The 14,393-nt window shown below is 22.9% G+C and overlaps 2 protein-coding genes across 5 annotated transcripts in view; one reads left to right on the top strand and one right to left on the bottom strand.

Moving 5' to 3' along the window:
• Positions 1-14,393, bottom strand: part of LOC132923052 (aquaporin AQPAe.a) — a 478,481-nt gene that overhangs the window by 67,235 nt on the left and 396,853 nt on the right. The gene's annotated exons all lie outside the window — the stretch shown is intronic.
• The window catches only part of LOC132923046 (uncharacterized), a 107,694-nt gene that overhangs the window by 519 nt on the left and 92,782 nt on the right, over positions 1-14,393 (top strand). The gene's annotated exons all lie outside the window — the stretch shown is intronic.

Raw genomic sequence — 14,393 nt, 5'->3', positions numbered from 1 at the left:
TATTATTTTTATAATTAATATTAAAGATGATGTTTTTGAATTTAATGAAACCGAAATTAAGACATTTAAGCTGCCCGGTGCTGGTACCGCTATTACTGAGACGCTTCGCTCACAATTATTTTTCAAATACCATGATTAATTGGATTAATTGTTGCTTTCATATCAAACACTTCGACTTTCCACAATCTTGTTCGGACGCGTTAAGGCTAGCGTAGACATGAGTAATCTTACTCGGACTTATCTCCAACTTTTTTTTTTTTTTTTTTTTGTCATTTAGCGTCAATAATAGTGTTTCACTATTTAAGTGTGCCATTGCAAGTTCAAAGCAATACTTCATGTTATAATAAAATAAATATATTCATTCGATGTATATTTCGATCTGTATCTTACATTTTAATTATAATACTTGATTCTCGCAAATACCACAAAACTAGTGTAACGGTCAGATTTTACCTTATTTATTTTAAAATTTAATAAGCCTAAGAATAAAATTCATCTTTAAATGGGTAATAAATTATTATATAAGTAATCATTCGATTTAAACATCAATAGTTTTTTTTTTTTTTTTTTTAATACTTTTAACTTGAGTTATTGAAAATAAAAAACAAAGACCAAAATAAAAATACTGATAACATATTAACGTTGATTTGCCGTAAACATATATACTATTTTAAATAATTAAAATTTTAAGACAATAATTTCCATATTTAAATTTAAATATTTCATAACAATATAAAAAATACGGGCTAAGGGAGGGAGGGGGTGGGCTATAGCCCCTTTAGCCCCGCCTCCTTGGCTAAACCACTGCACTGATTGTCGGTTATAGTAATAATATTCGAGTAGGTATGTTTAAAGCCTATAATCATATTTTCTATTCCTTGTAAATTTAAAGAAAAACAATCGTTATTTTAAACAGACTTTTATTAAATCCATTCTGTATAACATCTTCTATAATAATGTGAAGAGGCCGTTTTAAGTTTTAAGTTTTAACTATAACTAATGAAAAAAAAATGTATAAATAAATAAAAAAATGTGTTATAGATTACGTGTTAACGCTTGGGATAACCACCTTATAATTTCTTATTATTAAAATTAAATTAAAATTGGTAAATTAATCAAGTTTTAATGGTTTTACAATTGTATGCTGATAAAAATATTTTAAATTATATATTATTATGATACATATTCAACTAAAAAAACTCGAAAATGTGTATTTTTTTAGAAAAACCAATTATATCAATGATGTAGGTATATGTAACTTTTAGAGGTATTTTTTATCTGACAGTGACAAAAATACATATAATAATAAAATAAAATGAAATTTTTTCCATTTTAAACTTCTGATATACCTACAATGCCATTAGAGCACTATATGAAACTTTTAGAGTTTTTAGTGTCTGAAAGCTTATTCGTACCTCTTTGAGTTTAAAATAAAAAATTTAAATTCATATAAAATGTTGTCATTATCTTAAGGAAAAACATATAAACTATAAACTTAATTTATTTTTGTGCTTCATATTCATAATATTTAATTGTTGTTGCCTTAAAAGTAATGTACTTACAACATTATTACAACCCCTCGATTTGCCATCATAATGTACACAGTTGTAATAAGTTGTTAGGAATTTATAAACTTAAAACACTATTTATTTTATTTAACAATTCGTGTTATCGTATTGTATGTACTTAAGTACTTAACCCTAATACAGTTTTATTTCAGTAATATTTTTTATAATTTATGTACTCGTACTTCTATAGCATGTTATAGATGATGTAATAATAGAATCGAATAATATTTTTAAGATAAGTATATTATAAATGCAATAAATTAGGTCAAAAATATAAAATAAGTTTAAAAAAATACAGTTAAATTGAAATACAGAATAATTTATTATATTATACTAATTTATTATTGTTACGCGTCACTCAATAACAAAATAAAAATAATACAAGTAATATTTAAAAATGTTATAAATACTTTAGATATCACAATGTTCAATAAAGTGTTTTTTTTTTTTTTAGTAATATAATTGTTTTTATTGAAATATCATCAGATATGGTATTTGTTTTGACAGTTAATAGAATGCTAAACACAATGAAAATAAGTGATGTGAATTATTAAAATTAGGAGATAAAAAGAAAATGAAATAAAGAAAGAAAAGAAACCAATATAATATATGAAAAAAACAGCAATTTACTGAGAAAAAAAATGTTGGATATTGTAAAATTATTTATTTATCATAATCAGAATGTGGCAGGAAAAGGAATAGACGTGAGCTAGAATGAATTTTTATATATATTATATGTACTTATAATAAATTAATCTATAAAGACATTTTTCATATTTAGTAATTGTTGTTAATTAAATTTAAAATGTAATATTTTAAAAATGCATATTTCGTTTCAGTCAAGGCCGTAGCCTGAAAAAAAAGTTTTAGAAATTGGTGTAGGGGAGAACTTATGGTAATTAACATTTTTATTTGTCTTTAGTTTATTTGTTTTTTTTTCATCAATAAACTTATTGTACAATACTTTCAATAAATTGCAAGGCAAAATTTGATTTAAATTTTCAATCAAAAAGTTATATTCGTATTTTAGATTCTGAGAGGAGCGATAAATGTGTATAGGTTTTACACTGATTTTTTTTTTATTTAATTTTGTATTTTTGTTTTCAGCATCACCGTATGGGGCAATGAAAATGCTTCCATCTTCAATTTTTGGAGTTTTTTCCAATATTAAATTACATTTAGTTGGTATTTTGTCTGGGGGGAAATGAAAAGGCAGGAGACTCTTTCCAGGATCCAAAGTAAAAAAAAAAATACACACACATTAGTTCCTAATAAAATCCATTTTGTCATTTTACTATAATTTAACTGTAGATACTTGTAATTTCCACCAAATTTTAATATTAGCATTTATTAGACATGATGAAATTTTAAAACTATTTTAGCTCTTTTTGAGCTAGTTTTTTATACGCATTTGAAATTTTCGACTTTTTTATAGTATTTTTCCGTTAATAAAAGCGTTTATGCCTTGTCAAGATAAGAGCAAAGAAGTTCTTATAACAACTAAAACAAAAAGTTTAGCGTAAATCCATATTAATTCTTTTAATCATTTAAAGTTAGAATTTGGAAGCACGTCATCAAAATTGCGATAATTTTTAATTTATTTTGTAGATGAAATTAAAGTTTTAGTTTTATTTAAGTTTTAGTGTGATTATATTATGTACAATAACTATTTATACTTATTATATGAACTTTTAACTGTTTTATAAAATTAATACAAGTAATATTTTTAGGAATCTATTTCTTTTGTAATATCTGGGTAAATTAATTTTATTATACTTAAACTATTATATTCTGACTTCTATTTAGATGATTTTATTCTTACATAATATATTGAATTTTACGTGTCTTGTTATATATTTTATAAATATTTTCTATATGTTTGGAAATTCAACCAATTAAGTTTATATAGTTATGAATCATAACTTATTATATTATGTGATATATTTTTAGGCATTATATTTGTGCTTCCCTATTTTCTTATTTTTAATTTTCATAAATTCTTAAAGTGTTTCTTGGTACAAATAATACTAATACGTATAATTATATTTCTCTACATTGCACAATAGAATTTAAAGTACAATAGTAATAATTTTTTTATATTTTACACTTTAAGAACTCTTTAGGATAAGCTATGCAAGTAAATAAAAGAATACTTACAGATTTATTATGTTATACAATACATGAGTACTAGATTATAATTTCAGTTTTAAGCAAGTTACATCGTTTAAATATAATTATTTTTTTATTTATGAATAAAAATCTTTGAATACCTATTTAAATGTATTTTAAATTAAAACGATAACTAAAATGTCAATTTGCTAATATTGGTCATTATTATATCGTTATTACAATTTTAACATTATTACAAAATAAAAATGTTCTAAAACAATCGTGTATTTATCTCAATGATAAATTAATTACAATTATTATTGTGTCAGTAATAATAAAACATAATTAATTTACGTTTAAATCAATGTACATGTGCTTGTTTTATTGGTATTCGGTAATTTTTTTTTACTTTATATCACTCTATCTACATACATTTATTAGGAAATCAACTGTTTACAAAGCCATAATATTACGTTTTATATTATATGAATAAGTATAACATATTAATTGGATCACACATGTATCTAGATTATTTTCACGTTTATTGTATTGTTGAAATATGCTATTGGTTTTTAATAAAATAGTTTAAAGAATATTACATGTTCATTTTAATAATAAAATTAATATGCAGTTACAAGTACACAATAAAATATTGCACTTACTTGTTTTTTTATTATTGATAAATTTGTTGTATAATTTTATAATTCAATAAGCCAATAACTTATAATACGTTACAATTGTGTAATATTACAGCTGCATACAAATCCATGACATGTAACATACTGATAAAATAAAATTCCAAATAATATTATATTATTAAAGCCAACAACTTACTATTAATAAACAACTTGAATATGTTAATAGTATAAGGAAATCTGGCTATCAAGTCTTATTCACTTAAGTACAAGGAACTGGTATGTTAGTATGCTATGAATTTCTGATATTACTGATATTAACTCTAAAAATTATTTTGAACGGAGTTTGATAAAAAATATGCTGGCTTAAATTTTTAAAAATTTTAATGGTTGATGATAGTAGTTATTCCTTACACTCAGAGAAACTATAGAGAAAATAAAAATTAATTTTAGATACTATCAAATTCTACATCTTACTAGGTTACTAATAATTGTATCTTTACAAAATGATTTTAGTTATATTATTCCTTGTTGAGTTACAATTATATTTTTGTAAATAACAAAAATTATATAAATGTTATTTATGTTGATAAAAAAAATTACAGTACAATATATGAGTATAATAAATTACTTTACACTAAATTGTATGATTGTTAAGGATCAATATAGTTTTAGTAAAAAAGTTATTATCAATTCTAAACAGTATTAAAAACTAAATTCAAATACAACTTGAAAAAATACGTTTCTTCATGTGTGGTAGTGGATTTTATCTTACATAAATACTGCAATAAATGCGTAAAATAAAATTTTTTTTTTTAATTATCAAAGGGTCTGTTTTTGTTAGATATAATATACATTAAACATGTCTGATAGAACCCAACGATTATCAACGTACATGTAGAACATTAGCAACAAGCATATAAAGGTATTAGCCAATGGACACCCTTCTAAACCTTTAAGCAAATATTGCAGAGGATATCATTACATAATTGAGGGTTGATAACTATTATTAGATAAATTTGTTCTTACCTCTAATCGGCAATCCCACTAATACCGTTACCGTATTTACGTATTATGTTAATAGCTATAATCTTTGGCGAAAATGTTATGTTACTAGTGATTACATATTTTTTTATGTTCATTCGCCTTTGTATTCAAATATAAAATTGATTAACTGGTAGATTGTTCCTGAATTATTATACATTAATAATAATTATTTGAAAAAGGTTTTATTGTTTATTTTAAATTTCATAAATGTGAATTCGCTGAGAATAATGAGTTAAATAATTTAAAATCATACTTATTAGTATAATATACACTATAAAAAAAAAATCTTACTATAATAATGTTGAAAACTTACAACTTTATATGACTATAATATTTTTTGTTTATTATTCGTAGAGCTTCAAAAATGAATAATTTTGATGCTCTAAAAAATGTTGTCAGACAATTATTTTCCGTGAATACAAGTCACGTTTTATACGTGAAGTCTTAAAATCACACCATGAGCCGTATCTAAAATATACGCGGAGTCAGTAGCGTGGCGAGCATTGTGCATATAAGCAATGTAAGCGTTACTTACAATTTCAGTTATAAAACGTTATGTTTATATTTTAAAATTACTAAATTAAAATTTAATTTAAGCTCTAGTAATATAAAATTATATATTATTACATTTTTTTGATTGCATTATAAAATTATTTTTATAAAATGTTGTTATTTATTATCTAAAAATAACATTGTTTGTTCCGGCGTTTCGGTGGTCGGAAGATAACAAGCCGAGAGACTCAGTAAAATATCCCTCGAAACTCCAATAAATGAATTTTTAGTAAGTACAACAATGTATTTTCGATAAATATGAGAAACATGATGAGTGAAAGCGATTCCAATTTCCTTTCCTATTTTGTTTATTAGACTATTACAATTTATGGAATAAAAGTAACACTGTATGGCATAGTATAAGGGGTAATGGTACTGAAATATAAGCAAATTACAAATATAATATTATACGACCAGACCAATCATGGTTTTAATCAACATATTATTTACTCTATTAGGTTGATACAATACTGGGACTGATATTGACCACCACCGCTCATTGATTTTCAATTTTGAACTATTATTACTCAACAGTCGATGTTCATTATTTAGTTATTATAATTAATTATTTAAATAATTTTAATAAATCATATTTATATTCTTAATTCTTGTATAGTCAGTGATAATCATGATAAAGATGATAATTTTACAAAGTGAGTGTGGTAAACAAGAAAAACAATATTACAATTAGTTTCATCGCATGCATAGTGAGGATGTGCATAGTAGGTTTAATTTTTAGTGATCGTTTAGACTACTGACAACTAAACGCCACACCACTACACGTGGTGGTATTTATTTTATAGGATTAAAATAACTATAAAAATAATTATTTGATGTATACCATTCCCCGTCCTTAAAACCTTATTATTATTAGTGTGTTAAATTTTAACTCAAGGATACATAATCGTCTTTATATATTTTTCCTATTTTAGAAATATATTATATTATTGAATACTTTATAGTATTAATGTCGGTAATATTTTTTTTTATAGTGATTGAATTAAAAATATGTAAATTTCGTTTATTTATTTTGTAATAACTAGCTCAAAATATAAAAATTCATTTTGACATAACCAACATTTTATTTGAATATAATAATAATTTTGTTATGTAAAAGTACTATTTATTTGCATTTTGTGTATTTTATACAATAAATAGATATGTTGTAACAAAAATAAACATACGATTATTATGAGACGATATATAAATACATTAAAAATGATTTTGAATATAGAATATTTTATATTCTTTTTGAATTATTTAATAATATCATAATAATCTATTTGTCCACTCGAGTACCTACGTATAAATAAATTAAAACAAAACATACATATGCATAATAATTGTATTGTTTTAAATTAAATTTCGACTACTTAAAATTGATAATGAACACTATTTTAATAATGAAAGTTAAGTTAGATTATTTTTTAAATTGATAGATTTAATTATGTCTGTTAAAAAATTTATAAATATAAAAATGAAAATTGTTTTTTATACTATAATAATATCAAAAAAAAAATTATAATAAATACAATAACTTAGCTTAATACAGTAAATTTGTATTATTAGTAAAAATGCATCCAATGAGATTTCTCTCAGAAAAATCCAAGATAAAAACACATATTGTTAATATACATTTTTATTGTATTTATACTCGTTAATTGTATATTAAATCGTATTTTTTTTAAATAAAACAAAACAAAAGATAAATAAATATAACCTCACAAAAGTGTAAATTATTATAGATTTAATAATTAAATAAAATAATTATTATTTTATTCTATATGAGAAATCAGATCGCAGCTTATTAATCTTTTAATATTTTATCAAATTAAAGCTAAAAATTATAATGTTTTTGTAAAGTCATTAATGTTCTTAAATTCTATAACTTTTTTTTATTTTGATAACTAGTTTTATTTGCTATATATCTAGTAGTTGAACCAAATTTTTTTGGGGAATATTTGATACCAACGTGTCTAGGTTAGTGAGGCATAGTGTAATAGTAATACATAATATTTTGTCTACGTCGACATTCATAGAAGTCTATTATTGGTACTATATGCTAAGTGATGACAACGAAGCACGTTGATTGGGCATAGTTTCTAAGAGTCAGCATATTATCTGTAAATTGTAATGTGTTGCCTTATTTGTTTTTTTTATTTTTTATTTTAAAAGTTGAAGAGAATAAATAAAAAATCATGTTAAAATCTAACTGACAGTCATTACATTAGAAAGCAAAAGTTGTATATTTGAAATTTGGAATCAATTGTTTTTAAGTTCTAAAGGTACGTTGCGCGAAGAGAAAAATTAAAGAACAATAAAATTGAATTAAAGAATAGTTTTAAAATAACAAACATATTTAACGTGTATAAGTTTTATTTTTTTCATCAGTCTTCTCGATTTAAATTGTTTTTCTTTAAAATATATATTATATTTAATTATTGGTTGATATTATCAATATAGATATTTAGTATAAATAATGATCAAATAAAGAGATAAGTAGAGTAAGTCCCTAATGAGTATCTGATAAATTATTATTATTATAATTTATTGTATTTAATTTCCATTGCTGTATCATTTTATAAAATATTTTACGTCAAACTATATAAATATCTGTTATAATATGCTTAGCACTAAAAATGTATTATCTTGAAAAAATATTACATTTATATAGTTATAATATAGTGGTTTTTTTATAAACTAATTAGTCAAATACAAGTATTTAATAATATACGTTTATTAATAAAATCATGTACGTTATTATTTGTAAAGTTTATGATTTACAGAAAAGGAGTATTGAATACAAATAAAAAAAGTATGTGGTTAAAAATTAAAAAAAAAATGTTATTAGTATGATAAAAGCTGTCATATAAATTTCATTGGGTTTAAACATTGATGTCATGTTGCTTATTAAAGGCCAAAATCGTGACCAGTGAATGATTTTTATAGAACTAACACATTGATGAAAATGCTATTTTCTTCGATGAACAAAGTTGATTTATTGCTTGATAGGACGTCTCTGGAGAAACATGAAAGCCAATTTAAGAAATCCCAAGACCATTTCAAACACCAAAATGGCTTACAAACGGTTTACATGGTAACGCTCATAGCCAATAATGGATATATTATGTATTTTTAATTTTTACTCAAATCACATTCTTGAATAATTAAGCTTAAAAATTATGTTATAGATCTTACAAACTGTTTATTGATATTTTTTTAATTAACATTTATAGAATAAACTATAATTATTAATATAATAACTATAGTTAAAATCTAAATTTAGAAAATCTGTTTTTTAATTATCTTGATACATTTTGTTATCTTTTCTCTATACCTAGAGAATTATTTTAAGTAGGTACCTATTATATATTATTTTATTTAAATAAAACATATATTAGAGTTAAAAGAAACTCATGTATCTACATTTTATTTCTTTGTTATTATGTTTGTACAACTTACCAAAGGTGAATTTTCTAATAATAATATCGGTGTTTTATTACATTTTATTTTGTTGAAACCCCAACATTATTTTTAGTTAAACAACTTCGTGATGTTTACTTGGGATTTTGTTTTTACTATAAAATAGACAAGTTAGAAGCATTTGTTTAAAACTTTATTAACTTTATTCTTTTGAAGTGTAATATAACGTGGTTAAGCTATTCGAGGAACCATTAAACCACATACCTTATATTATTTGCTCATCGCTTAAATATGTTTGCACCCGATTTCGTTTGTAGAAATTGAAAACAAGTTTTAAGCCGTTACTCTTCCTTTAAACCATCATTTGCCAAAAGAAAACTATTTAATATATTTTAATTTTGAAGTTATGGACTAAACACAGAAATAAATTGAAAATATTTTAAAATACATCTTTAAATTTAAATTATACAAATAAAATACGACTGGAAATTTAAGGTAACAATTTCTCTTTTACGTTTCTTTCAATATTGGATCAATCGAATTAAAAAATTTTCTACAGATGTCTCTTATAGGTAACGATAATTGGGAGAAATGGGATTTTCTTAGAAAAACTCAAATGTTCATTTTGACTTGAACTAAAATGTGCTGAATGCTTTTCCCTTTATCTCAAAGAGCCCTCTTGCCCGACCAATGCCTAATTCATTTAATACGATTTCTCCTTAAGATTAGTTTTACAGGATATCTACTTTAAATTGATTGCATTCTAAGTATTATGTATTTTAAAGGTTTAACGGGATAATAAATATGTGTACATATTTTAAGTAGTTAATGAACATTTTTTTTTTAATTCTAATAACTCATAAAGTTAAGAATATTATGATAATTTTTCTATTCATTAATATTACAGTATACATACTTATATTACGTTTCTTTATTATATTTTAAAGTATCTGCAGTCAATTTTTTTTTTATATAATATTATGTATAATATTTTATGCAGGAATTTATTAAGTATCTACTGTCATAATATTGATTTTATTTATTAAGACTTATATGAAATATTGCTGGTATACGTATATTAAAATTATCAAGCTCCAGACAATATTAATACATTTATTTTATTAAAATCAATAGCTACGTGGTAGTAACTATTAAAATGTTGTATATCTGTGGTACTGTGTATCAGTGCCATTCGACAAATTAATATAAAACCAAGGAATATGAGAGGATTTTGATATTAATAATACAAGACGAGATACTTAATTATACCAAGTAGAATTTAACGTAATACATTGAAATAAAATATTAGTATAATATATCTTCTTTACCAATAATCTGGTAGCAATACACTGGAAAAGTGATATAACGAGACAAATTGGGCATACGTATACGTATGTATAGCAGATAAGATAATTATTATTATATACTTTATTAAAAGCTGTTTATTAGTTGTTGGTAGGTATTATATTATTATTGATTCGAAAGCAATATATTTATTTATCACTAACGAAAAGTTCTATATCTATGTCCAGAATACAGCATACTCGACCACCGGATACAACATTTTGATCATAATCTTTCATGATATTATACAAAAAATAAAAATTACTAGGCGCTTTACAATAATGATGAATCATATTATTATAAAATAAAAAAAATGAATAAATAAAATAAAACCTACTATTGATCACTGGCATACGTAGAGTTGCAATTTTTCGAAACGGTTTTCAACAGACTAAGAATAGTCAGAATAGTAAGAATAGTTGCTCACCCACAGATAACTGATGACTTATTAAGAATCTCCACTATGATTATGTATGATGTGCAGTGTTATATTTTCATTTAAACATAATATATTCACCAAATATAACATTATATATAATACATATATATACAGCGAAGCAAGGAACAAAAATACATAGCGCACTACTTGATATTTTCTTTGTTGAATAGAAAATAATTGTATCATATAATAATATATTATTTTAAAATTATGATTAAAAAAGTATATCAACGAGGTTGCTATGGTAACATAGTTATTTAGAAACATAGTCATTGATTGTTAACGGTAACCTTACGAAACATCCAATAATGAAAAAAAATTTATCTAGATTTTTCCGGTTGTTTTTTTTTCTTTACTGATAAAATAATTATGTATTAAATTATTTACCAGGGGAAATCTAAAATATCGCCAAATTATAACGTTATTATACTAATTTCGTTTTTGTTATCGTATAGTTTCCATTGAAACTGTAACGCAAATTATAAAATTTGTGTATTATCTACACTCAAATTGAAAACATAATATAACGAATACTATGAAAATGTATTATAGGTACCAATGGACACTCTCCCGTGGATTATTCTTTGGATAAAAATTTCTGAGACGATTGATAGTGAAATAATCAGAATTTTGAAAGTCTATAATATGTATTGTTATAAAAAAGTATTTCAACACATTATTGTAATAATAAGTTGTATAAAACATGCATGCACATATTAATATATTTATACAATTCACGTTAATGTATTATATTATTACATTTTCAATTCAATTTCTTTGAAGAACGTGATGTTATATGATATATGAACGATGTTCCTACTCACGACTGTCACAAAAAAAACGATTCAGTTGAGGTTGCACCGAGGTGACGACCAGTGAGTGTAAAATAAGTCTAACTACGAGAGATCTGGAAATGAATAAAATAAAAACAAAAATGGCTTCTGGACGACACTCCGTATAGTAAATTAAGAGAGAAAAGCCAAGAGAAAGAAGAAGAAGAAGATATTTTCAATATACCTAATATAAATTTTCAAAAGACATGTTAAAAATAAATCATTCTAAATTTATCTATTGATTTAGTGGGTTAAAAAATAAATCAGACATATACACACACACACACACATATATAAATATATATATATATATGTTTAATTTGCTTTAAAATTGTTATATAATTAAGAGATATGCATTTTTTTTTAATCTTGTTAAAGAATAGTATGACTTTTGTGTCCAGTCCATTTTAATTAAAACTTCTGCATTTTCAATTGGATAAATACACCAGGGAAAAGATAGTCCAATGAAATAGTATTTAATACGATTTAAATCGTTTTAAAAAATTGATAATTGAAAATTGATTATGAAAACTGAAATAAAATTTAAAATAATTTATATTTAATGTATTTTTTAAATTCTTAGGTCATATGATCGTTGAACACTGAACGAAATCCATAAAAGTTTATAGGTACAAATTGAGCACGTAATATTTTTAATTACTAATTATAAGTAATGGTCTTCCTTATAAAAAAAAAATTAAACATTATGAACAATTATAAAATGTAATAAAGGAACAAATTGGATGAAATAATATATATATTATATTTAATATGGTTTCTGAAGTAGTGTACCTTTCATTACGATATACAAATTCTTAAATATACATATTTTTTTATTTTACAGATTATAATATAAACTATTATATTTGCTTATTTATTTAGAATGAAAAAAAACACATAGGTAATAAAATACATTTAAAAAGATAATATACATATTGCATAGTTAAAATTGTAATTCATACTAATATTTAAAAAAAATGTAAAATCATACGATGTACTAATGATTACAAAAATTGTAAATACATAATTGAAAAAAAAATCGCAATACATTTTTGCAGATCGTTACAACCTATGAAAAAGTATTTTAATAATTTTCATTTCTATTGTTGATTACCTAGTTCTATAATAGTAACATGAGTCATTAGCATTTTATTGCATTAAAATTATTGTTGAATGATTTTATATTGTACTCAATTAAAAAACACGGTTTTTTTGTTTTATTAAGTAATTTAAATTAAATTAAGAAATTGAAATGTCATACTAATAAATGCCATATGTTTTAAACTACAAAATGGTATAATTATGCTTATTTGATAGTAAACGAAAAAAAATATGAAAATATGGACCCTAAAAATATAATTTTATCTAAAGTTAAACTTTGTTCATCAAAATATTATTGATCGAGTGAAAATCGTCTACTATGTATCAATGTGTATATAAATATAAATATATTGCGTGAAGAATTTAAAGGTTGTGTTGTATTGTGTATACTTTAGAACGACGAATACTAAAATGAAAAAAGTTTATACTTTCAGTCGTATATTTTGTTTTTCGATTTCGGTTGTAGGCTGTACATTTTATACATTTAAATTGAAAAAACTTTATTTTGTATTATATCTGACTTAACAGTATATTCTATACATTGAAAATATTGATCGCCAAAATATATGATTAATTAGTATTACCAACTCTACATTCAATGTACGTATTGTGAAAACATTAAAATGTATGCACATCTCAATGTTTATGTAAGGTAATCCCTAAACATTGTATTGCGAAATAAATAAATAATTAATTTAATTAATTTTACATAAAAATATGTTTTAAGTATAATTTATCATTATTTATTTTCCTATTGGCTAAGATCAAAGTGAAATATAATTTATGGAAAGTTCATTGTAGTTAGTCTATAATAATAAAAAATTATCTGAATTTTGTGTAGGTCATTATATTATTTTTTTTAAATTTATGTATTAAGATGATAACGTTTAGTATATTATTATAAAAAGAACAATGATTTAAATATTTATTATGTTTTTATATTTCTTGTATTTATTTTAAGAAAATAAATGTACTGCGATTTGACTAGTATACATTACATTTTAAACAGATATAATAATAATTTTGTAGGTATAAATAAACCACGGCGGCAACATGAGATACCAAAAAACAATTGTAAAGCGTAAACTCATAAAAATCCCGTCATCTTCGACTCTTCGTTTTAAAGAATTATTTTAATCATTTTATATAAGTATGTCAATATTTACCAAAATTAATAAACATATTTTTTTTTTTATTTTTTTTTTCAACTTAACAATAATATTGTTATTAAATTGTATTATATTGGTAAGAACGAGACTAATATTTATTCGTGTGAAATGTTCAAAGTAGTTTTTATTTTATATCATTATTTTTCTTTTCTCCCTTGGGTACCAATAAGACA

Source organism: Rhopalosiphum padi, chromosome 2 (genome assembly GCF_020882245.1).
Source record: "Rhopalosiphum padi isolate XX-2018 chromosome 2, ASM2088224v1, whole genome shotgun sequence".
NCBI lineage: Eukaryota > Metazoa > Arthropoda > Insecta > Hemiptera > Aphididae > Rhopalosiphum > Rhopalosiphum padi.
Note: the sequence above shows the minus strand (reverse complement) of the source record. Positions and strands in the feature narration are given on the sequence as shown.